The sequence below is a fragment of the Polypterus senegalus genome, chromosome 3 (assembly GCF_016835505.1).
Source record: "Polypterus senegalus isolate Bchr_013 chromosome 3, ASM1683550v1, whole genome shotgun sequence".
Lineage (NCBI taxonomy): Eukaryota > Metazoa > Chordata > Cladistia > Polypteriformes > Polypteridae > Polypterus > Polypterus senegalus.
The window spans coordinates 267,772,969-267,799,373 of record NC_053156.1 but is presented as its reverse complement, the minus strand read 5'-3'; the positions used below and the strand labels follow the sequence as shown (position 1 = coordinate 267,799,373).

The 26,405-nt window shown below is 40.5% G+C and overlaps 1 protein-coding gene across 2 annotated transcripts in view; it reads right to left on the bottom strand.

Moving 5' to 3' along the window:
- yod1 (YOD1 deubiquitinase) overlaps nt 1-9,537 on the bottom strand; it is a 32,179-nt gene extending 22,642 nt beyond the window's left edge. Inside the window, exon 1 of one of the 2 annotated variants that reach the window (XM_039749133.1) lies at nt 9,441-9,537. The gene's annotated coding sequence lies outside the window, so the exon portion shown is untranslated. The other variant, XM_039749132.1, reaches the window with a different exon arrangement.
- Nucleotides 9,538-26,405: the final 16,868 nt, after the last annotated feature.

The window sequence follows — 26,405 nt, the reverse complement described above, 5'->3', positions numbered from 1 at the left end:
CACAACTGAATGTCACTGAATCGTGGTTAAGGAACTTTTATGGGGGTATCACTGTTCAATTGAGTGTATCTGTTTTATGCCGCATTGCTCGCAGTTTCATGTGGGGACCCCCCATCTCCACCTGCCATCTTCGATTGAATGTCACTGAATCGTGTCACACAAACTTTCACGGGGAAATGTAGAGCCACTCACAGTGTCATGTGGGGACTCTTGATCTTTCCCCAATTGATCAAATGCCACTGTTCCACTGTTTTGAGTACACCAGTTTTTGACTTTCATGCCAAACATACCCTGTGCAAATGGTTTAGGAGTATGTGTGTGTGAGACTAGCTCTAGAACCCTGTTCAGGACTTTTCACTGCCCTGCGCTTAGGGGTTGCCAGGGAAGGCATTGCCTCCGAACCATGACCTGGAACTGGAAGAAGCAGGTAAGGGTGTTTTTACGAAATGGCACAGTACATGACACAACTTTAGACCACTTCAAATTTAGAGAATGAATTCAAAGATTGCTTTCTGATAGGCAGAACTTTAATATAGGGGACCCTGGCTAATTATTCACTTTTTCAGCCAGCAATTGATCTCAGTATAATTTTGTGGTAGCAAATCGACATCTTGATCAAATAAACTTATCCTCTAACACGAAAAATTTGATAAAACCTTTTTAGACAGTAATCAAGCAGAAGAAAAGCTTGTCTAACTGCATCATTTCACCTGCAGCACCAAGCTGAGGAGGGAACATTCTTACTGCAGTCTGTTACAACATGATGAGAATGGTCACAGAATAAATGCAGAATCTCATACTTATTGATTACTGAATTTACACAACAGGGTTGATTAATGCTTATAAAACATACTCTTGATTGGTTAAAAACATGAGATGTTCAGCATAGAGTGCAACAAGCCTAAATAAAAGTCTTCCTCCATTATATCCTTGTTTTTCAGTCTATCTTTGTTTAGATATTACTCATTAAATCACTGTATGTGACAACTGTCCAGTTTTATTGTTTACATGACATCTGGTGATCTTAACCTACCCCTGGTACATTCTTGTCTTTGTTGTTCACTTGACCTTTACCTGGTTATATGTCTGAACAGGTTTCTGACTTTTGGTAAAATTTTATGCGATTTCCTTAAGATGAATGTGATATTTTAATATGGAAAGCAAGAGGAAAGTTTATTCTAAATGACCATGTGATCCTTAAGTCTAATTTTTCTTCCACAATGTCTAAGTCCTTCTATCAAGCTAACTTAATCTAGCCACAAAACAACAAAGGTTTTATCAGTTAGCACTAACAGCTCCTTGACTGATGAAGACATTACATTCTCAAAGCATGCATGAAACTGCATTATAATTAGATTAGAACTATCAATAGGAGGAGTGCTTCCAGAAAGACTTGGAGGCAGCAGGTACAATTGCTACAGAAACCGGCATGGTCTCTATGCATGTTCATCATGCAAGACCCCATTACTGAAGAAAGGGCAGGCTAAGTCTTGTTTAATGTTTGCTACACAACATTTGGACAAGCCTATGAAATACTGAGAGAATGCAGTCTGGTCAGATGAAACCAAATTCGAACTTTTTGGCTGTCATACTACACACCATGTTTGGAGGAGAAATGGCACTGCACATCATCTGAAAAACACTATATCAACAGTTAAGTTTGGAGATGGTAGCATCAGGTGTAGGGCTGTTTCTCATCTCATGGTACTCGCAGACTTCATATAATTGAAGGAGTGGTGTACCGAAAGATTCTTGAAATGAATCTGCTGCTACCCACTAGGATCATGAAGATGACAAGTGGGTGGAGCTTCCAGCATGGCAACAATCCAAAAGATACAACAAAATAAATTTTCAATTTAGTTTCAGAGAAAGAAAATTAAGTTGTTAGAATGGTCTAGTCAGTCACCTGACTTAAATCCAATTGAACATTTGTGGAAGGAAATCAGGGTTCACAAGAGGTCCCCGGGGAATCTTCAAGATTTAAAGACAATCACTTTAGAAGACTGGGTCAAAATCACACCTGAGCACTGCAGGCCAATTGGTTTCTTTATACAAGAAGCACCTTGAAGCTGTTATTACAAACAAAGGCTTCTCCACAGTGAATTCTTCATATTCTTGAGTTAATGCTAATGTCTGGTGAGAATTTCATGTGAATAGCCTCTTCGGTTATGTTTTTACTAGAACAATGGTGATGTGTTCAATAATTATTTTTCCCACTTATTTAGCTGTTTTCATTGTATTTATCATATCAAGCAAGAGACAGAGTGAAACTTCAATCATTATATGTGAAGTATTTATATTTTTTAACCATCAGTTAGCACAACACTCCCAGTAAAACAGTCATTTGTCCAACCAATTTTTGCTTTAGCATGAATGTTAACATTATAATGGGAACAGTAACAAAAAAAAAGTCTCATTATAAACTATTCTTATAATGAGAATTACATTACTTTAACAATCACACTTTAGAACTGGAACTTTAAAATTAAATAGGTGCCTCTGCCCCATATGATAATAATGGAAACCAGACAAGTGCAACAACTACTGCTCCTTGAATCCACATCTGGAGATATATGCTAATGTCTAAAATATAAGAATGATCGCGAGTGAACGTAACTATAACATGTCTTCTACGGATAAATTTACTAATGTTTCTTAACCAAGGTTATGCTGGTTTATGTAGATGGCTTCCTACATTGTGTGAGACAATATCTGTTATTACCAGTTTTTGTCTTTTATTTCATTCCAACTAATTAACTTCAGCATCGACTTAAAACAGAGACGCAAATGTAAAAACAAATTATAAACTCCACTGCTATCTTACTGTGTTTGCAACCTGCACTGTGTATAGTGCTGCCAGTAATAGTTTGGGCCCATCATGATCCAGACCTGGATACAGGGGCTGTTCAAAACAGTATATTATTTGTTGGCTGGTTAATAAAGGTGAATAAACAAGAAAGTAAAATGACAAATATTCCTGTATATATTCCTTTTTCACAGTTGAACAGGAACTGTTGGGTTATTCAAGATTGTAGACAGAGCTGCAGCAAGCTATTTCATTACATCACATTGTCAAGAAACAGCAGAAATCGTCTTCTGCTTGTGATAATGACTTGCCCACAACCAGCATCCCAGGTTTTGTATGGGAATCTTGAAACTCATGTCTCTAAATAACTCTCTAAACAGAAATGAGTAAATAATTAAAAAGTGTAATTCCACAGTTAGAACGGTACTTCACAGAGCAAAGGGTTAAACTTAAGTACAAACCACTGTATTTGTGAAGATAGAATGTTCTCATTTTGTGTCTTCTGTGGGTTTTCAAACTTCCACACACATCCCAAATATGCTCATGTCAGTTAGATCTGGAACTGATTTCATCCTAAAGAAACTTTTTCCTAAAACAGCACTATCATGTCCAGTATTTTCTGGATAGCCACTGGATCCCCAAAACTGCATATTGTTATAAGTGGTTTTCCTCTGACATGGCAAAGATGTGTCTGTTCAGTAGACTAGAATCTGCGGATTGACCCATTGTGATTGTGTACATATAGCAGTGTGCTCTGCTTTAGATTCCCTAGCAATGGTTACTTCTTGCCTTGAGTCTTTCCTCTTGGGACAGGATCAGGCTTATCACACCTTCAAACTGGACTATATGAATTATGAAAATAGTGCTATTCTGTAGATATGTTAACTGATTTTGATTGTTGGTTAGACAATGCACACTTGAATAAAGTGTAAAAAAAAAAAGAAAAATTAAAACAAAAAGTACAACTACAAATAATAGTGAAATATGATGAAATGAAGGAAATACTCTCAAATCAAAAACATTGTTGTAATGTTCTGGTTTGAGACATGTAAGGTAAGATACTACTTTTATATACATTTTTCTGGTATTATTACTACAGAACTTGACTTTTTCTTGCTAACTTATATCGGGAAACCTCTCTTGTCCTGAATTAACTAGAATTAACCCATTAATTTATATAAAGCCATATAAGATGGAAACCATGTCAAGGGGCTTTACACATGCAAACTCATTGGCAGTTTTTGGATCAATGATCAAACCAAAAATGGAAACTGAACCTGAAAACTATTCCAGGAGGTGGGCTTGAATGCACAATGCTGGTAAATAATTTCCCCGTCTTACTTACTGTGTTTCCCAGAAAATAAGGCCTACTCCGAAACTTAGCCCTAGCATGAGTTTCAGGCTACTCTGTAATAGAAGCCCTACCCCAAAAATAAGCCCTAGTTAAGGTTGTCAGCTGAAAAGTAAGGCGCCTAAGGCCAGTTTTATACTTCACACAATGTGACGTGTGTGCCCAAAACATTTATTAAATTCCGAGGACACATTGCCACAATATCTCTGAAAATGCTGTTTAAAGATTACATCCATCAATTAGGGGATACACCCATTCCAGCAGCATCGGCACAAGACAGAAACAATATCAATGGATGGGGCATTAGCTCATCGCAAGGTGAACACAAGCACACACACATACACTGGCATCATTTTAGCTTTAACAAATCCACAAACCTTCTTATCTTTGGATGGAAAACTGAGCACACTGTGGAAACCCAATAGGAAAACATGCAAACTCACAAGGGACGCAATTCTCTACAAGACAGCAGCACTACCGCTCTGCCACCGTGCCACCCCACATGTGTAACTATTAACAGTATTCTTTATTTAAACAAAGTAAACGATTTATCTGCAAAACGTAATATATATATATTTTAATGCATTTCATCATGAAAGTTATATCAAGTATAAATCTAAGAATTCCGAATGTGCAGAGAGCTGGAATATCATAAATTTAATGTGTTCCGTGTGGCGATGTTGCTTGCCGTTGCTGTCAGGTCAGGAGGATGCCCCAGAAGCGATTTAACAACTGTATCAGTTTTAAGATGACATTTACGATGTTCTACTTTAATGATAAAGTAAACTACAAGGTTAAAGTGGACATTTCGAGTTTAAAGCCGAAACTTCCACTTTAATCACAAAATAGACATTTTCATTATGTCCTTATTTTTTTTTTCTCTGTGGCTAAAATACGCTGCTGTACATTCTGACGGTAAAGAAAAAGATGGCACAGAAGACTTTTAAAATGTATCGTGTCATTACTTTGGGGAATATGTGACACTTGAATATCAAAGCAACATGAATACATTTGTATGATGGCATTTTGCTTCACCACATTGAACCATTCATCAAACATAGAAGCAGGCACATCGATCCAGGAGGATCCACAAAGCAGCTGGAGTAGCAAGAAATTCAAGCAGGAATCCAGGGTTTGAACGTGGAGAGTTATGACGATATTCCACAAGAAGATGACATGACTGTATTTGGATAAATGTATATTATTGTACATGAATAAATATAAGATATCCCCTGAAAATAAGCCCTAGTGCAACTTTTGGAGCAAAAATGAATATAAGACCCAGTCTTATTTTCTGGGAAACAAGGTACTCTCCTAGTACCATAAAAGGCATGAATATTATTTAAGCACTTCCACAACAGCACTACAAAGGGGGTACAAGTTATCCGTTTTTCTTAAGCTTTTTCCACATTCATGTGGAGTCTCTATATTGGACCAGACTCCTCCACTCATTTGTTGTATGCTTTCGCACCTGATATCCCTTTTTCCTTAGAGCTCCTTTCACTTCATTTTGCCTGTCCTCTTCTCCTCCAGCACAACATCTTCATATCCATTATTCTTCTCCAAACATCATTTACCTAATTTTTCATGGCATACCACTTTAACCTCCTTTCTTGTATTTTCTTTAAGGTATCACAGATTTATCTGTACTGTAACTGATCTTATCAAGCTTTGATACTCCACATTTCCATCTCAACATCTTACTTTCTGTAACATCCAATTTCCTTTCATGCACCTTTTTAAGTGCTCAAATATCTGATCCATACAACAATGCTTATCTGACCAATTTTTTAAATTTAAGTAACCCTTTCTTGTCTGAAATCAATCATAAGAAGGTCAGGACCAGCTTGGAGCCAACTTGCTGTGTGATGCAAATTAACATGAGTATATAACATGAATTCATATGATTGTAAAATATGAATCATTTTAACATCACCAACAACCAGCACTTACTTTAATATGTGGATAGATTGTCAATTAGTAAGATCTAAGGTAGAACAGTAAAACATTTTCAAATATGTGCGGACAATCACTGAATGCATACTGGACTGGTATTAAAAAAAATTGACTTCAGTATTAATACCAGCTTTTGTATCTCAGTACCAGTACCAAAAACGGTTCAAAAGTAAGTAACAGATACCTCCATAATTTCAGGTTTTATTCCAGCCTTCCTGATGCACTTCTGCGCTATCATGTTTCAGTATGTACCACTTTTTTGATAGCCACAAAGTCCGGATTACGTCAAAGCAATAGTCTTTCATGATGTTACAATCGTGTGGAAAATATTTGGGGGGGTTCACATGGAAGCGTGTTAATCCTTGGTGAAGTCCTTAACACGTTGAAGTGTGTAGCTATGTTTAGTGAAGTATACGAAACTGATATTTTTCCACAACTGCAATAGTGAGTGTCAAAGGAAATGGAGTGGACTGAGAGGAAAGCTGATGTTTACTTCTGGTACCAAAAATCTTTTTTTTTTATTTTATTTAGGTTTTTTGGGACTTTACCAGTACCGGCATACCATGCAACTCTAATGCGCACATGTCATATACTTTCAAGTCTGTACAGTGTGCTTACAGCATACGAATGCACAAAAGACACTAATATAAATACATTTATAAAACAAAATGCAAAAATAAGCAGCTATTAAAGTCCGTACCTTTGAAGAAAATAAGTGGGGTGCTAATATGAAAGGTGCTTTAACGTGTGTAGTCTGGTTTGAAATTTTGGTTCTCATAAAAAATGACTTATTTTATGATTTTAAAGACATTCACATTTCAAGCCATTTCTGTAATAAACACATTGGTTCCTGCCATATGCTCCAGCAGGGTCCAATAACCCTATTATATGTAGTTTATTTACAAAAAGTCTTGTGCAAAACTAAGTACACCCCATGAAAATTGTCGACATTTTCAACATATTACAAAAAAAATTGATTTTCTTGCATAAAATGCAGATATTTGGTATATCTGAACAGCAGACACACAAAATGGACAAGATGTATTAATTCTCATAATCTAAATTACCAAAAATGCAGATGTCATGTGGACAAAGTAAGTACACCCCTACTTTTATCACAATTTGAAATCCTTCAAATTTAAATCAGGTGTTCCAAATGAGGTGCAACGATTAGAAACTCCTTAAGAAGCATGCAGGTAGGCACGTCTTATTTAAACCACAGATATCAAAGGTCTGGTGTTCTCTTTGCTATTGACATGTGTGGAGTTATCATGCCAAGATCAAAAGAGCTCTCTATGGTCCTCAAGAAGAAGGTTGTGGATGTCTATTGCCAAATTATTTGCAATCAATCGTTCTACTGTAAGGAAAATAATCTAAAAGTAGCACAAACTTCAAATGACTGCAAATATGTCTAGGACTGGCCAGCCCCACAAATTAAGTCATAGAGTTGACAATTTGAAAGTATAAAAATCTTCAAATGTGCATGAATCTACAATCCAATCAGAAAAACACTGCACAAATATGACCTGCATGTGAAGTGTGCCAGGATAAAAGCTTTTGCTATCTGACGCAGCGTGCTCTGAACAAATGAATCAAAGATCATGTTTTTGGCCACAATAATAGTAGACAGGCCACAAACCAAAGACAGCATTTCAGGAGAGGAACCACATACTAGCTGTGAAGCATGGTGATGGAAATGTCATGTTTTGGGGTTGCTTGCAGTCATTGAGTAAAACATGAATTCTGCATCATATCAAAGTGTGCTTGAAGAGAATGTGATGCCATCTGTCCGAAAGTTTAAGATGAACCAGAAATGGACCTTTCAACAGGATAATGATCTGGCGTAAAGTAGAAAATCCACCAAAGAATTGCTCCAAAAAAAGAAATAGAAGGTTATGGACTGGCTTAGTCAAAGCCCTGATTTGAATCCTATTGAAAGAGGTGGTGGGTGATTATTGAATTGTGGATCTGAAACAGGCACAAAATGTAAGAAACCCCAGAAACACCTTGCAAATGAAGGAATTTTGATGGAGGACTTGGCAAAAATTTTACTCGAATTGATGTCAGAGACTGGTGGGCAGTTATACATTCTGCTGAAGGGGGGCAAGATCAATTTTTGAGGCCAATGCACTCACATTTTCCTGATAGGTCATAACATCTATTGATATTTCTGTTGAATAAACGGTTGAAAATGCTAATTTTTCCTGTTTCATTCAAGTATATCACCTTTATCAGTAGGCACTGTTTGCCTGTTCAAATATGTTAAACAAAAATCAACAACTTGCATAGGGTGTTTACTTAGGACTGCAAGTGATTATATACACTAATGATTACTCTCACATTAACAACCCCCATAAAAAATGTCCAGGTAAAACGGTGACCTTGTAGTTGCCATTTCTGTCCTCTTTCTAACCCACACTAAACACCTGGTTTTTAGTCAAATTACAGGCACGTTCCGTGAGGCAATATTTTACTTTTGTACATACAGTTCATCATGAGACAATTCCACTGTTAAAGACGTCTTCTTCACTTTTTTGTGAATGAACATTTCTGCATTTATCGTTATCGTATAACAGGAACCCCTCCCCCACAATGGAATAAATAAACCATTACGTGATCGCTAACAAATGGAATACAGTGCAAGTTAAAGATACGGGATGACGCTGCTTGCCGAGGACAACTGCTAAACAATGTTCTTTAAAAGGTAAAAAATTAAACATTCCGTTGGCCTACGTTACTGCATTCCCTAGTGAAATGCCGGTGGTTTACTCCGAAATGCCAGATAAATAGGTGCCGGTCTAACATAAAGCACAGTAGGCATTTTGATGTCCTTTAGCAGTTACAGTGATGTCGCCTGTGCGGTAAACATTATATATAGCCTAAATCGCCCTTTGAATAAAAACAGCCCGATCTGGTACGCAAGGAGGCATCTGAAATAAAACGAAGCAACAACGTCTTTTCACAATGGAAATGAACTGCTGAGGAGGCAGATGCCTTTTTCCGATTACAGGCCCCGACGAATAAACCATCAGGATAGGGTTAAACGCACTCCAACAATTCAAACATCAGTTGGAAGAAAAGTAAACAGGAGGAAACCAAAACGTGCTTACCTGGCGTCCCAGCCCGTCTGACACGGACACAATGAACGTTTGACAGGCACGCGCTTCACATACACATGCGCGTCACCGGCAGAGACGAACACGTGACGCGCACACAACAAGCTCACCCTTTAATTAAAGTTGCATCAACAGAAAGGAAAGCGCCGTTGATAGTGTAAGATAAGTAACATCAAATGGCAGAATTCAAAAGCTTTTTCTGAAAGCTGACCTTTCAGGATCGCTCTCTTCACAAAAGTCCGTAAGTCAAAGCGGCTAAAGTATCAAGAAAGGAGCTGGTTGTTTTCAGGACTTGAGATATGATATTGTTGCCGAGTAATAAGCTTAGTGTCACTTTATTGCCACCTGCTGTACGGAGGTCAAATTCACCAAACTATTCACAACCTGATACAGTATTAAACAAAGTTGAATGGAGCGATCCTGTAGTTAGGTTGGATAATGGATGGATGGATGAATGGAGCGATGTCTTTGTTCTTCAGAATTGTGTGTCAGTACTGTGTCTACCTTGTTTTTTCTCGACCCTGTGAGAAAACACAGTATGTACTACAATGGATTGGGGTTTTGATACAACTCCGGTTTTTCGCGAAACAGCTTTAGAAATTAGACAAAGGTTATAATACAGTGAAATGAATGAACCAATGCGCCAGAGTTTCTTCTTTTCAAAGTTGCCAGGTACTGGTAAAATCCTCCAGATTGACCAGCCAATCCCCCCACTTTTTGAAAATATCCCTCCGTTCTGAAAAACTAACTCTCTTACGTATTTTTTTACGCATAACTTTAACTTAGATTACTAATGGGGACAAATTGTAAATCATTTGGACTACTAGCTTCGCAAACCTGGTAGTCCATATACCATTTCTGTTAGCCATGCTTTATATACAGACCTACGATTTTTTGTATAATAATGTTTATTCGTGAAGTATTTTTGTACATGTGTGCATAACATAGCCAATCTTCTACTGCAATATAAATACAATCGGTATCTGGGATGTTTTATTAAACTAATGATTTTTAAAGGATAGCGCCATTTTTCAAATGTATACAAAAATATTTCATCAGTAATGAACTGAAGACAGCATTATAACTGTATTCTTAAATTTTGTTTACAGATCTTCTTTAGACCCCTCAAATTACTTTCTCTGTCAATCGCTTTGACCTTTTTTATCCCCAGGTGCATGTTGAGAACAGACAGTGACCTATGTATACATCTTTACATCTACATCCGTGTATACAACTATGTGTACTATACATAATTTGGAAATTAGAAGCTGTAGGCATCAGAGGTAACCTGCAAAACTAGTTCTCAAGATGGTTAACTGGCAGGAGACATAGATTACAAAGAAGAAGAGAATGGACCACATGGAGTGAGGTCATCAGTGGAATCCCCAATGTGTCTGTCCTGGGTTCAGTATTTTTTCTGATTTATATTAACAACATTGACTTAGTTATCTTTGGCAAACTTGTGAAATTTGCAGTTGACACTAAAATTGGAGGAATGGCAGACACTGAGGAGGGAGTCAAATTTTCAAAAAATCCTGGATAAACTTCAGAACTGGGCAAACATTTGGAAAATGTAGTTTAATGTAAAAAGTGCAAAGAGCTAAATGTAGGCAAAATTAATTTCAATTTTAAATACAAGATGGAAAAGACTGTTCTAACGGGATTAACTCAGGGCTGTCTTACCAGCATCATAGGCCCTCAGGGCAAAGTAGTGTGCTGGTTTCACTGTTTTGATAGCAAAACAGAAATATACATAGGAATCAGAAACATCATGGACCCCTGTGCCCCTGGGCATTGCCCATTGTGCCCATATGTTAAGACGGCCCTGGGGAACAAACTCTGTAAAGGATTTAGGGGTTATGTTAACACAACATTTTCATCATCTAAACAATTTGCAAAAGCTAATAAAAAGGCAAGCAAAATTTTAGATTAAATTGTAAAACTGTTGAATATAAATCAAGAGATGTTATGCTTGGGCTGTATAATGTTCTAGTGAAACTACATCTGCAGTATTGAGGGCTGTTCTGGTCACCACAATACAAGAAAGACACAGCAGCACTAGAAACTGTGCAAATGAGAGCAACCAAGTGCACCCCAGAAATTGAAGACATGTCCTATTCTCACAGAGAATTAAACCTATTTAGTCTCAAGCAGAGGAGTCTTCATGGTGACCTAATCCAGCTCTTCAGAATTCTCGAAGGCATTGATAAAGCAGATCCAGCAGAAGTTTTCATCTTAAGAGTGAATCACGTACTTGAGGACACCAATAGAAACTAAGGGGAGGTGTATTTAAGTCTGAAACCAGGAAGCACTTCTTTAAGCAAAGATTTGTGGGGATCTGGAAAATACTACTGAGACATTTAGTTGAAGCAGAAACCTTAATAATCTTAAGAAGTGTCTGGATGAGATATTGAGACAACTTAGCTACTAGCTAAACAAATTAGTTTGATGGACTGAGCAGTCCCCTCTCATTTGTCAGATTTGTTATGTTCTGATCTGCATTATAATTTGAGAGTACACGTCTGTTAACAATAAGCATCTTATTGATCACGATATTCCTTTCTGTTAGAAGTGCACGTTCTGTGATTGTATTAGGTAATACGTGATTTTAATGGCAGTATACTCCTATGATTTCCAAAAATTAATAGCTATTTTCTAAGATTGAACACTTACACGTTTGTAACATGGCATTGTTGGAACATTAAAACCATATCAGTATCCATCCCATCCTTTTTCCAACCCGCTGAATCCGAACACAGGGTCTCGGGGGTCTGCTGGAGCCAATCCCAGCCAACACAGGGCACAAGGCAGGAACCAATCCCAGGCAGGGTGCCAACCCACCGCAGCCATATCAGTATTCATATACTATAGTGCTTCACAAACTCGGTCCTGTGGCCCCCTTGTGACTGCAGGTATTTGTCACAACCAGATTCATAATCAGTGACAACACCTGATAGCACTGATCTCATTTAATTAGCTGGTATTTTTTCTCTTTACATTCAGAAAAGCACAGCAGCAGGATTTTTACATTTATAAGACATTTAGTAACATTTCTGCTTTTGCTATAGATTTAAATGCTTAACTCTCTTTTGTTGATTTCATTATATTCTTCCCTCTCTCTGTGCAGTTTTCCTCCTTTGTTGTATCTTATTAATAACAATTAAAAACTAGCAGAGCAGACATGCTGGCAAACAACACTGAATAATCAAAGGCTGCAGCTACTTAAGCATCAGACCCACTAATTAGTAAATAATGGATTAATTAAATAATTAGAACACCTGGAAAAGTAGAATGAAAATCAAGATGAAAATATTGTTTAAAAGAAAAAAAAAATTATTCCAATATAACTGCTTGATTAATTTTAATATATATATATATATATATATATATATATATATATATATATATATATATATATATATATATATATATATATATTCAAGGCACTCGTAGTCTGAATCACAATCTGATTGTATGGGTGGTTACCTACCAGGTAAAGTTTGTGGTTGGTCAGCAAGTCGGCTAACATCCACCACGATGCCCTCTTTCAGTTGTGAGAAGAAGATCATAAAATGGTTGAAATAGTTTTACTGTCAAATAATGCAAAGAGTACGCAACACATGTTTCACCCTAATTCTGGGCTCATCAGGCATACACACTCACTGCATCCCCTCTCGGGAATCGAACCTCAGACGTCAGCACTAGAGAAGAAGCCTCTTGTGTTGCGCCACGGTGTGTGGTTCATTTATTTGACAGTATGTAGATCGGGGTAATTGATGAGCCCAGAATTAGGGTGAAACACGTGTCGCGCACTCTTTGCATTATTTGACAGTAAAACTATTTCAACTATATATATATATACCCCGTGACCCTGTAGTCAGGATTTAGCGGGTTGGATAATGGATGGATGGATATATATCCATCATACAGTATATACATATATATATTGTGAACTGGGACCCGGACACACACAGACAGACATCATAAGTTCACCACACACCCTTTATTTTGCAAATATTTACAGTCAGTACACTTCCCAGTGCCTCCAGCACCGTTCCCCCAAATGTCCAGGCCTCACAGTCTCTATGCCTTTCTTTTGGTCGCCTCCCGTCCTCTCTCCAGCTCTGTCCTCTTCCACCCGACATCCACTAATGACTGGAGGGAGGCCCCTTAAATGGGAACCCGGATGGGCTTCAGCTGCTTCCCGGCACTCTCCTTTGGACACACCCTTGTGTGGCGGAAGTGCCGGCTGTGCACCCGGAAGCCGTCCGGGTGTCTCCTGTTCTCTTCCCCCCAGCACTTCCTGGTGTGGCGGAAGTGCTGGGCTCCAGGATTCCTCAGAATCCCTCCAGGGACGACCGGAGTGCTTCCGAGTGCTCTTCCGCCACACCAGGAAGTGACGTCAGAGGGAGCACCTGGAGCACATCCGGGTGAAAATAAAAGGGCCCGCCTTCCTACAGTCGGGGAGCTAGAGTCGGAAGTGGGAGCAGGACAAGGCTCCCATGGAGAGAGGAAAGGCGGTCCAAGGGACAGAGTGAAAAAGGCCCAGTATTAAGGTGATTGGGGCAAGAAGGCCCAGTGGACTGTGCAGGGCTGAGTTGTATGTATTTATGATGGAGGACAAAATAAAAGACCTTTTAATGAAGATGCCGTGTCTGTCTGATGGTGTCCGGGCATGTTTCACAATATATATATATATATAGTAAAAAAGAGACACACAAGTCATAAAGGTTTGGGGTTTTCCAACCCCGTATACTGCAGAATGCAAACAAAATAGTTTGTCATAAGTCAGAATTGACAAATAAAAATGGTGGAGGGGGAACATTTATGGAACGGGACCGGAAGTGGAGAGAGATGAATGCTGGCAAGGAACCGAGGTGGATACTGGGAGCGTTGACGTCATCGGGGGTCGACAGAGAGAAGGCGGAAGTCAGCGTGAGTGGTCAGGTAGTTGTGGCAGATTCATGGCGGCGGTGCGTCTTTCCTTCTGCAGAAATAAAGAGAGAGAGGTTAGTACCCCACCATTCCCTTCTGGCATGCGACTTCACGCTAGAGTTTGGGTCCTTACGCGATCCCCTAATTGCACATGTGTGACATGACCCCCCCCTCAGCCCAGACCCATCGGGTTGGACGTACCGAACTGAGAGGTTGTGAACCCGGGAGAGGGCATCGGCATTGGCCAGAAGGGTGCCCTGACAATAAGCAACAGTAAACTTGTAGGGCTGCAGGTCCAAAAACCATCTGGTGACCCAGGGGTTCGACTCTTTATGAAGCGCCATCCACTGCAGAGCGGCATGGTCCGTTATCAGTACTCACGACCAGCAGATAGTACCTCAGGTGAGTCACCGCCCACTTAATCGCCAAGGCCTCCCTCTCCACTGCCGCATACCTGGTCTCCCGGTCCAACAGTTTCCGGCTCAGGTAGAACACGGGGTGTTCGACACCGTCGACGCTTTGGCTCAACATGGCACCCAGGCCTGTGTCCGAAGCATCGGTCTGGAGAAGAAAGGGCAAAGAGAAATCAGGGGTTCTTAGTATCGGTGCCGAAGTCAGGGCCATCTTTAGGTCACTGAATGCTCGCTCCGTTTTATCGTCCCATACCACATATGCAGGAGCCTGTTTCTTTGTTAAATTAGTCAAGGGCGCTGCCCTCTCTGAGAAATGGGGCACGAACCAGCGGTAATACCCCGCTAACCCCAAGAAGGCTTGCACCTGTCTCTTGGTATTCGGACGGGGCCATTCAAGGATGTCTTTCACTTTGGAACACTGTGGTTTCACCTGTCCCCGGCCCACTAGGTAGCCTAAATATCTGGCCTCCTTTAAACCGAAGAAACATTTGTGGGGACTGATAAGGAGGCCGGCCTTCGGTAGCGTCATGAGGACGGCGAACACCTGCAATACATGTTCCTCCCAGGAGCCTGAATAAATGACCACGTCATCCATGTAGGCGGCACAATAGGACTGGTGGGGCTTAAGCACTCTGTCTACCAGACGCTGGAAGTTCGCTAGCGCCCCATGCAGCCCAAATGGGAGGACCTTATACTGCCAATGTCCACTAGGTGTAGTGAAGGCGATTTTCTCATTTGCAGATGCTGTTAAGGGAATTTGCCAGTACCCTTTCATCATGTCAAGAGTAGTCAAATATTAAGCCGTACCCAGGTGTTCAATGAGGTCATCCACCCGGGGCATAGGGTAGGCATCAAATTTGGAGATCTGACTAAGACGTCTAAAGTCGTTGCAGAATTGCCAGGAGCCTTCGGGCTTGGAAACGAGGATGATAGGGCTGGACCAAGGGCTGTGACTTTCTTCAATGATGTCCAGGTCCAGCATCCGCTGGATCTCTAGTTCTACCTCCGTGCGTTTCGCTTCTGGGAAGCGATAGGGTCGTTCCTGGACTACCGTCCCAGGCTCTGTAATGATGTCGTGCTCAATCAGTGAAGTACGGCCAGGTGACTCGCTCACCACCTCAGGGATGGCCCGGATCGTTTGCTCAAATTCTTGCCGCTGATGGAGCGTCAAGTCTGAGCCAAGGCCTGTGAAAAGGGAGAGGGCGGTACCAGAGGTTGGGACTTCTTCCCGGTCTCTCCATGGCTTTAGCAAGTTCACATGGTACACCCTCTCACTCGGCCAACGATTCGGTTGTTGTACCAAGTAGTTGACGAGCCCCTTTCTTTCTTTCACCTCGTAAGGGCCCTGCCAATGGGCTAGTAATTTGGAGTGAGAGGAGGGCACGAGGAGCATCACCCGATCCCCAGGGCAGAATTCCCTGAGAGTCGAGTTCCGATTGTAACACCGGGCTTGCGCTGCTTGAGCACGAACCATGTGCTCTTTTAAAATGGAACCACCTCCAGGTACCGAGTCGCGTAATCCACCATGACTAATATGTATTTGTGTCCACGGTTCAAGGGCTCTAGTGGTCCAACAAGATCTATACCGATCCTTTCAAAGGGAATATCAATCAGGGATATGGGGACAAGAGGAGCACGGTCCCTCCAGGGTACCTGACGTATCTGGCAATCCGGACAGGACTGACAGAAATGACGGACTTCCTTGTTTATCCCGGGCCAATAGAAGTGGAACATTATCCTCTCCAGCGTTTTTTCAGCCCCGAGATAGGCGCCTAGGAGGTGGGCATGAGCAAGTTAGCAAACCTCCCGCCGGAAGGTCCGTGGGACTAGCAACATCTTCCATACCTCACCCTCATGACACGCAACTCAATAAAACAGATCGTTTTCTAGAACAAAGTACGGCTCTGGTGGTATGGGGCTGTCAGCCGCATGGCTCTCAATGGAAACAATAGCATTCCTGGCAAACTTCCGGGAGTCATCATTCCACTGTTCTCTCTTGAATGAGGCTGGCATAGACCTAAACTGGTGATCCATGCTAACTAAAGGATCAGTTCACTCGGGGAGGCGTTGTTCTCTCGGCTCGGGCCCTCACCTGATGCCACTTCTGGGTCAGGGTCCGTCGCTTGAGGATCTTTCCCTCCGGTGGTCTACGTCATCCTCTTTTGCCGGCAAGCACGGTGTGGGAGTCGCGGGGAGCGCGCCCCGTCCACCCATAACAAGACCGAACTTGGCTACGGGAGTGGTTTTTGTTATACCGCTATTAATTTCTGACCAGTCATGTCCCAAAATCACCGGAAAGGGGGGTTCAGGTAACACAGCCACTGACAACCGCGATAAGCCCCCTTTCAAGGCAATATAACAATTTGCGCACCTATACTATCTGGTCTTCCCGTGCACGCATGTAACCCCCACATGTTGGGTCAGCCACTGTTGCGGCAGAACATAACGGCAAGCCACAATGGCTATGTTGCTGCCGGTATCAAATAAGGCAACTACTGAGTGTCCATTTCCCAATACTACCCCCGTATTTGGGACTGCCAAGGGATTTGCCAGAGCACATTACCTCTCACTGATGGCCCAGCTGCAGTCCATTGGCTCCACGTTTAGGGGACAGGTTGGTAAAAGGTGACCGACCTCACCACACTTGAAACAGCGCGGTAAGGCCGGCTTTTCTCTGGGTTTCACCGGGGCTTCTGCCGCGTGGCGGGTGGGCTCGGGGGTGATGGCACGTCCCTGTCGAGCCCTGCGAATTGGCCTCTCCAGCCCCCCGGTTCGGTGTACCGCGAGCTGACGCTCCAGGACCTCTAGGAGACCCTTCATGTCCTTATAAGATTGTCGCCGGACCTGCTGGGCGAGATAAGTAGGCATGGCATTGACTGGGTCCTCACACATGACCTGTTCGACCACCCTGCGAGCTTGGGTGCCTTCTGGCCTTAGCCAGCGGCCATCTTACTCCAGTAATTGAAAGCCTGGGCCCGGGCAGGGCGGTCCGGGTCGAACTGCCAGTCCTCCATTCATTCGCCTGCTGGTCCGACGTGATGCCGTAGCGGCTTAGGATCTCTGCTTTAAGGAGGTCAGAACTCACACCCTCCTCTTCGGGGATGTCGTAATAGGCCCGCTGCGCTGCGCCCTTCAGGTATGGCGCCAATATGGATGCCCACTCCGCCCGCGGCCACTGATTCCGGCTGGCGGTTCTCTCAAAGATGCCCAGGTAGGACTCAATGTCGTCCGCTTCCGAGAGCGGGACAATCGGAGGAGGCGGAGGTTGGGGTGGCTCTGATCTTAACTCTTCAGCTGCAGACAGACGCGCCTTGGTTTCTTCGAGCTCGGTCTGTGTCGCAGCTTGTTCCAGCTGTAGGGTTTGGATCTGGGCCGCCATCCCTGTGAGTATGGTGTTGAGGTCCTGTCCTTCTGACATATCGGACTTTTCTATCCTGCCGGCTACGCCACTGTAAAGAAGAGACACACAAGTCACAAAGGTTTGGGGTTTTCCGGCCCTGTATTCTGCAGAATGCAAACAAAATACAGTTTGTCATAAGTCAGAATCGACAAAGAAAAATGGCGGAGGGGTAACATTTATGGAACGGGACCGGAAGTGGAGAGAGATGAATGCTGGGAAGGAACCGCGGTGAATACTGGGAGCGTTGACGTCAACGGGGGTCGACAGAAGGAAGGCGGAAGTAAGCGTGTGCGGTCAGGTAGTCGTGGCAGATTCATGGCAGCGGTGTGTCTTTCCTTCTGCAGAAATAAAGAGAGAGAGGTTAGTACCCCGCCATTCCCTTCTGGCATGCGACTTCACGTTAGAGTTTGGGTCCTTACGTGATCCCCTAATCGCACGTGCGTGACAATAAATACAGTGCATCCGGAAAGTATTCACAGCGCATCACTTTTTCCACATTTTGTTATGTTACAGCCTTATTACAAAATGGATTAAATTCATTTTTTTCCTCAGAATTCTACACACAACACCCCATAACGACAACATGAAAAAGTTTACTTAAGGTTTTTCCAGATTTATTAAAAATAAAAAAAAATGAGAAAGCACATGTACATAAGTATTCACAGCATTTGCCATGAAGCTCAAAATTGAGCTCAGGTGTATCCTGTTTCCCCTGATCATCTTTGAGATGTTTCTGCAGCTTAATTGGTCCATTAAAAGTCCACCTGTGGTAAATTCAGTTGATTGGACATTATTTGGAAAGGCACACACCTGTCTATATAAGGTCCCACAGTTGACAGTTCATGTCAGAGCACAAACCAAGCATGAAGTCAAAGGAATTGTCTGTAGAGCTCCGAGACAGGATTGTCTTGAGGCACAAATCTGGGGAAGGTTACAGAAAAATTTCTGCTGCTTTGAAGGTCCCAATGAGCACAGTGGCCTCCATCATCTGTAAGTGGAAGAAGTTCGAAACCACCAGGACTCTTCCTAGAGCTGGCCGACCATCTAAACTGAGCGATCAGGGGAGAAGGGTCTTAGTCAGGGAGGTGACCAAGAACCCGATGGTCACTCTGTCAGAGCTCCAGTGGTCCTCTGTGGAGAGAGGAGAACCTTCCAGAAGGACAACCATCTCTGCAGCAATCCACCAATCAGGCCTGTATGGTAGAGTGGCCAGACGAAAGCCATTCCTTAGTAAAAGGCACATGGCAGCCCACGTGGAGTTTGCCAAAAGGCACCTGAAGGACTCTCAGACCATGAGAAACAAAATTCTCTGGTCTGATGAGACAAAGATTGAACTCTTTGGTGTGAATGCTAGGCATCACGTTTGGAGGAAACCAGGCACCGCTCATCACCAGGCCAATACCATCCCTACAGTGAGACATCCTGGATGAAAACCTGCTCCAGAGTGCTCTTGACCTCAGACTGGGGCGACCCTAAGCACACAGCCAAGATATCAAAGGAGTGGCTTCAGGACAACTCTGTGAATGTCCTTGAGTGGCCCAGCTAGAGCCCAGAATTGAATCTGATTGAACATCTCTGGAGAGATCTTAAAATGGCTGTGCACCGACGCTTCACATCCAACCTGATGGAGCTTGAGAGGTGCTGCAAAAAGGAATGGGCGAAACTGGCCAAGGATAGGTGTGCCAAGCTTGTGGCATCATATTCAAAAAGACTTGAGGCTGTAATTGCTGCCAAAGGTGCAGCGACAAAGTATTGAGCAAAGGCTGTGAAGACTTATGTACATGTGATTTCTCAGTTTATTTATTTTGAATAAATTTGCAAAAACCTCAAGTAAACTTTTTTCACATTGTTATTATGGGGTGTTGTGTGTAGAGGAAAAAAAATGTATTTAATCCATTTTGGAATAAGGCTGTAACATAACAAAATGTGGAAAAAGTGATGCGCTCTGAATATTTTCCGGATGCACTGTATATCCATCATACTGTATATATATATATATATATATATATATATATATATATATATATATATATATATATATATATATATATATACACTCACCTAAAGGATTATTAGGAACACCATACTAATACGGTGTTTGACCCCCTTTCGCCTTCAGAACTGCCTTAATTCTACATGGTATTGATTCAACAAGGTGCTGAAAGCATTCTTTAGAAATGTTGGCCCATATTGATAGGATAGCATCTTGCAGTTGATGGAGATTTGTGGGATGCACATCCATGGCACGAAGCTCCCGTTCCACCACATCCCAAAGATGCTCTATTGGGTTGAGATTTGGTGACTGTGGGGGCCATTTTAGTACAGTGAACTCATTGTCATGTTCAAGAAACCAATTTGAAATGATTCGAGCTTTGTGACATGGTTCATTATCCTGCTGGAAGTAGCCATCAGAGGATGGGTACATGGTGGTCATGAAGGGAAGGACATGGTCAGAAACAATGCTCAGGTAGCCCGTGGCATTTAAACGATGCCCAATTGGCACTAAGGGGCCTAAAGTGTGCCAAGAAAACATCCCCCACACCATTACACCACCACCACCAGCCTGCACAGTGGTAATAAGGCATGATGGATCCATGTTCTCATTCTGTTAATGCCAAATTCTGACTCTACCATTTGAATGTCTCAACAGAAATCGAGACTCATCAGACCAGGCAACATTTTTCCAGTCTTCAACTGTCCAATTTTGATGAGCTTGTGCAAATTATAGCCTCTTTTTCCTATTTGTAGTGGAGATTAATGGTACCCGGTGGGGTCTTCTGCTGTTTGCTTAAATCACCTTTCTTTCCCATTCTGACATTCAGTTTGGAGTTTAGGAGATTTGTCTTGACCAGGACCACACCCCTAAATGCATTGAAGGAACTGCAATGTGATTGGTTCATTAGATAATTGCATTAATGAGAAATTGAACAGGTGTTCCTAATAATCCTTTAGGTGAGTGTATGTATATATATATATATATATATATATATATATATATATATATATATATATATATATATATATATATATATATATATATATTAATATATAACCAAACTTATTTTTCTAAATCCTATATTGTTCCCAAAACAGAGAACTTGGAAAGTAACACATTTAATTAGCCCAGGAGTCCAATTATAAACAGAAGCTGGTTGGAACAAAAACCTGTAGCCACAGGGGGTCCACCAACCCCCAAACATTTTCACACCATGGCCTTAAATTCCATCCAAAAATAAGAGTTATTCCCTCTGACCTGGCAACCCTGGAACATATACTGCAGTAAGTTTTAGCAGCAACCACACCTCTGTCTTTGGTGATTGGACAGTGATTTCCCATGATGCCACATCAGTACCGTGACTGTTAACAGAGACTGCTTTGAAGGGCACAGACATTTGTAGGTACTGGAGTACAGTGGCTGCTTAGGGTTTTGGGTTATTTGGGAGGGTGTGATAAATTAACCTTTCCTGCTGTGTGATCTTAGTACCTCCCACCATCCCCCATTCTTTGTATTCTTTCTAATGCCCACCCTTGTGCAGAGTTTGAGTTTTCTTGGTGTGTTGGATTGAATTGACATTCTTTAATTATCTATATTTTTGATTCGGATGGTGTTTTTCTGACAAAGAACTATGGATGCCACAGTATGCATTCAGACAAATAACATTCATCTTTAAAAAATCTTTAGAAGCTTTTACTTTACTTATCTTCTTAATAAAAGATGCATATCTTCTTAAAAATCCAAGAACAGATAAAATTACTGAGCTAGGCTTTTGGATACAGTGTACTCCATTAACCCATTGACCTCAAATAAATGAAGACTTAACACTCATTTCAACACACAGTAGCATGCGCTCTTATTAAGCTGCTGGTGAGGCTGTTCAGGTAGCTTTTCTTAAACAAATTAAATCTTTGAAATTTTGTTACGCGTTCCCATTCCCTGTTCATCCTTCATCAAGTTACTCCTGCCCTAAGAAATGCATAAAGATGGACTCGGTGTAATCTCCTTTAAGGGCTGACATTAGTGTATCTACTGTTGAGTAAAACTGGTTCACAAAGTATACTTTGAATCTGCATGGAATATAATTTTTTTTTTCTAATACTAGCTAGACTTGGCACACTATATTCATATATGTACATCTTGGAGACCACCTCAGGGCTCTTTAATAAGTGTTATACTCATAGCCATTGGATAGCGCTGTTGTCTTATGACTTCTCTCGTCTCCCCTCTGTAGAAAGGAAGATTGACAGCTCATCTGTCCCTGATGTCACTTCCAGCTTTTGCCCCTCATGAACCTGCCCCTTCTGGCTTGCAGACTTCATAAATGGCTCTAGCTCCATCTTGGGGCAGTCTCAAAAAAGCAAACTCATTATTGTTTTAAATGTTTTTTCTTTCTTTCTTGTGTCTTATTATAACATGTACTGTATTTATTTTTCATATGTTTACTGTAGGACCCTAATGACAAATAAAAATATAAAATTGCGAGTGGTATTTGTGGCATAGGAAATACAAGATTTTCCTGACATCTCTATAGCTCTGTGTTTAAATCTCTCCCCAGACATGTCTGCATGGAGGCTGCAAGTTCTGCTCATGTCCATGCAATACATTTTACCTGCAGCATCTTAAAGACATGAGTGCTAGATTAATTGGTGACTCCATAATGAATGTGCACGAATGAGTCAGGGTTTGTGTTTTATTGTGGCCTGCAATGGAATGACAGCCCTGGATTAATCATTAACCAAAAGAAGTACATGCTTAGAGCACCAAGAGATGGGGTCACCACTGAGGTTTTTCCCCAAACTATCAAGCCCTTAAATCTTTCACTGCCACACTCAACTTTAGTCAGCTTTTTTTGTAATTGTCATTATTTGCCATGTCTGACTTTAATCTGCATTGTTAAAAATATGATTTAAATTTTTTAAATTATAAATATAATTTTAAGTAGGCAGCAATAAGTATCATTATTTTGCATCTTTTTATCCAGGCATGTTGAAATGCTATGTATCCTCAGTGTTAGAAGCAATGGATGAACAAAATATGTTTTGTTTGCTGTAAATAATGTAATTTCCCCATTAGAATATCTTTTTTAAAACATTGTCCACCAACATTAATTTATGTAGAAAGATGATTTTCAAAATTGAAAAGTATGCTCTAGAGATCACATAATTTCACTCGAGTTAATATCAGATCTTGATTTGTTTTACTGTATAAAGTCTTTGGGATTTTGATTAAAAATAGATTTCCAAAATTGTTTGTATTTGCATTATTCTCCTTATAAAAATCTTATTAAAAAAACATAAAAAATGTTGCAAATTTGCATTTTTTCTGTTGTTCTAGTTATAAGTAAATAATTTGCTTTTATTGCTTACTGCACTTTAGTGCTAATTAAAATTTTAACTTTTAAAAAAGTGTATATTTAATATAGTTGTGGAATGGTAGGAAAACTGAATTTACTGAACTTATTTCACCTTCAGCTCTTATTAATGTCTTGACAGTTAAGCAATGGAAGTGCCAAGAGTCGCCATATTTAGGGTATCAGTCAGCCTTAATCCATGCCTGCTGGAGTTGAATAAATAGTTTGACTCTAGTCACTGTGATATTGAATTGAACTGAATGTTGTTTTACTTGCTAAGCTTTGTTATTTGTATTTAATTGGGTTGTGTTTTGTTTTTAGGTTTTGTTTCTTAAATAAGAAGAAAAAAACCCAATTGAGCTAAGTGCTTTTAATATGAATGGATAGATGTTTGCAAATAAGGTTCAATGTTCAGGGCTTTAAATGACCATGCAATACACCATATTAAAAATATAATTAATTCCTGAATATTATGAATTGCTAGATTATAAATATTATTAATTGCTTGTTGTGCATTCTTTACAATAGTACACAGCCTGCTAAATATCTATATATGTAAAATGTTAAGGTCTGTCCATCTGTCATGGAATTACTTGCAAACTACTAGGGCCTACCAGAATCTTGATCTTGGTCTTGATCGAAAACTTATGACCTAATATGTACTGGAAATGAAAAGAAATTGAGGTGGTAGCAACCTTGGTAGCTGGCTTCTACTCTTGGGTTTATTACTGCAAAATGATAGTCAAAAGAAGTGACATGGAGGAAAGACAAAGAACAACAGCGATGACTACTGAGTGTCAAGAAGATCATGGAGGCTGTTGACATAATAAGGAACACCATAATAGGAAGAAGAATCAGAAGAAGCACAGTGCCATCTGCTGAACAATAAGTGCATGTTGCAGAATGCAGGAACGACAAGCATGGATGAAATGCTTGTGCTTATCAAATCCATCAAGCATCAAGTGCAGGATACAGAATAAAGGAATGACAAACACTGAGAAAGGTAATCTATCTTCAAAAGTGTCAAGTGAGATATACAGAATGCAAGAACATCAACGATGGAAAAATGTAATTGTTACATACATGTTCAGAATCTTGAAGGAAGTGTGAGCAACTGAAGGAGAGTTTACTCTTTTTTTATATCTAACCTTTTGTTGTGTTATGCAATCTACTCCCTAACACAAAAGGCTCCTTACTTTACCATCTGTACCCACGCAGACATAAGGAGAATATGTAATCTCCACACAGGGAGGACCCAGGAAGCAAACCCAGGTCTCCTAACTGCAAGGCAGCAGCGCTACCCACTGCGCCACTGTGCCACCCGACTTATAATGTAAACATATCAAAAATCTTTTTATGTTATTATTTCAACAGACGTGTTATAATTAAAAATGAAAAACTCTTCTTACAAGGAAAGGTACTGTACATAAGTGAATTTGGATATAAATATATTTTTACATTACATTTTATTAGAAATTAGGGTTAGGGTTAGGGTTAGAAAGTTATTGGTTCTTCTTCTTCTTAAGTATACTTCAGTTAACAGTATATAAAGTCTAAAGTTTAAACTCTAAACATTTACACTTTTTCTCTTTCCACATTTACTGTATATTCTTACTGCTCTGGAGTCCTGAGTTGAGATCCTAGCCTAGATTTTGACTGTGCTGATTTTGCATGTTGTGCCTGGGATTTCATTCTAATTACTCTGTTTTTCCTCTTGCACAATGGAGGACTTTGTGTTAGGTTACATTGGTATCTCTAAACTTATCTCATATGAGTAAGAGAGAGCTGATGGACTACCATGCTAGCTGAAGCTATATACTGTAGATAGCCCACTCAGCCATGAGCTGCATTAAGCAGATTGTACAATGCTTACCGTGTTTTGAGTAACTGCAGTTTAAGCAGCTTCAGTGAATTGCTCAAGGATGCGCTGTGTGATTGGGGCAGTGGTCTGTATTAATCACCTTGTCTTTCAAGGTCTAATACTTTAGCAATTGTGCTACTTGATCTGTCATTATTTCTTAATGCTTTTGAGTGTCGTCACCAATTTTATTTGTTCTATGTGATTCAGGATTATTGCCAATATCATTATAAAAATGTTTTTTACATTATACATTCTCAAAATATAATATGTGGATATTTAAGGTTTAAGAAAGGTGGTTTCAAAAACTTTAAACAAAACTTGGGGGGTCTGCCCCCTGCTTGCTTCACTCATCAACCCCATGGATTGGCGCTATGCACTAGCCACTTTGCGGCTCTGCCGCTTGCATATGGGGAAGCGGATGTACAATTTAAACAGATTGTTATTTTCATGGGAATTGTTACATATGCATAATAGACCTAAGTATTTTACATTACAGTGGGTAATTAGACAACGCAACGTATAACTGCCTGTGAGTGAATATCGTTTCTTTCTCTCTAATAAATAAACTGAATTTTTCAAATGTTTGTCCCTGTGATTTGTTAATTGTCAGCAAAAGCTATTCTAACGGGAAAATGTAAACGTTTTAATGCAAATGGCATATCAAGATCTCCTTTGGTGTCTAATGTTTTCCGCAGAAAATGTACTACATTACCTTTCTTGTTGCCTGTTAAAATTTTACATGTCAGAATTATTCGACCAATTTTGAACAACTAATCTTGTCCTATCGCATAGCCCATCACTCAAACATAAATTACACAATAACTTTACGATACATCCTTCTTTCAACAGTAATTCAGTTATTCTATGGGATATTGTAAGTTGATGTTTTTATCTTCCACAGCATCACCACCAACTGCTTCAGCATAGTCTATTGATATGCATGTAACCAATATGCCGTGTAACCGATCGACAATTTTGCATTCATTCATTTGACTTCATTGTTTCTCAGTGCTATGATTGCCTGTGTACTCATTTCTTCTGTTGATAACTCTTCAGGATGAAATTCTTCATTAAGATTTGGACATAATGAGTCTTCTTTTGTTTAACTTAAAGTGAGGAAAATGTAAAAATTTTTAAGAGCTGAGGGCACAGGAACTGTGTCTGACAAAAGCATTTATACGAATGAGAGAACCGTGGGCGTGGGCCATTAACCGGAAAT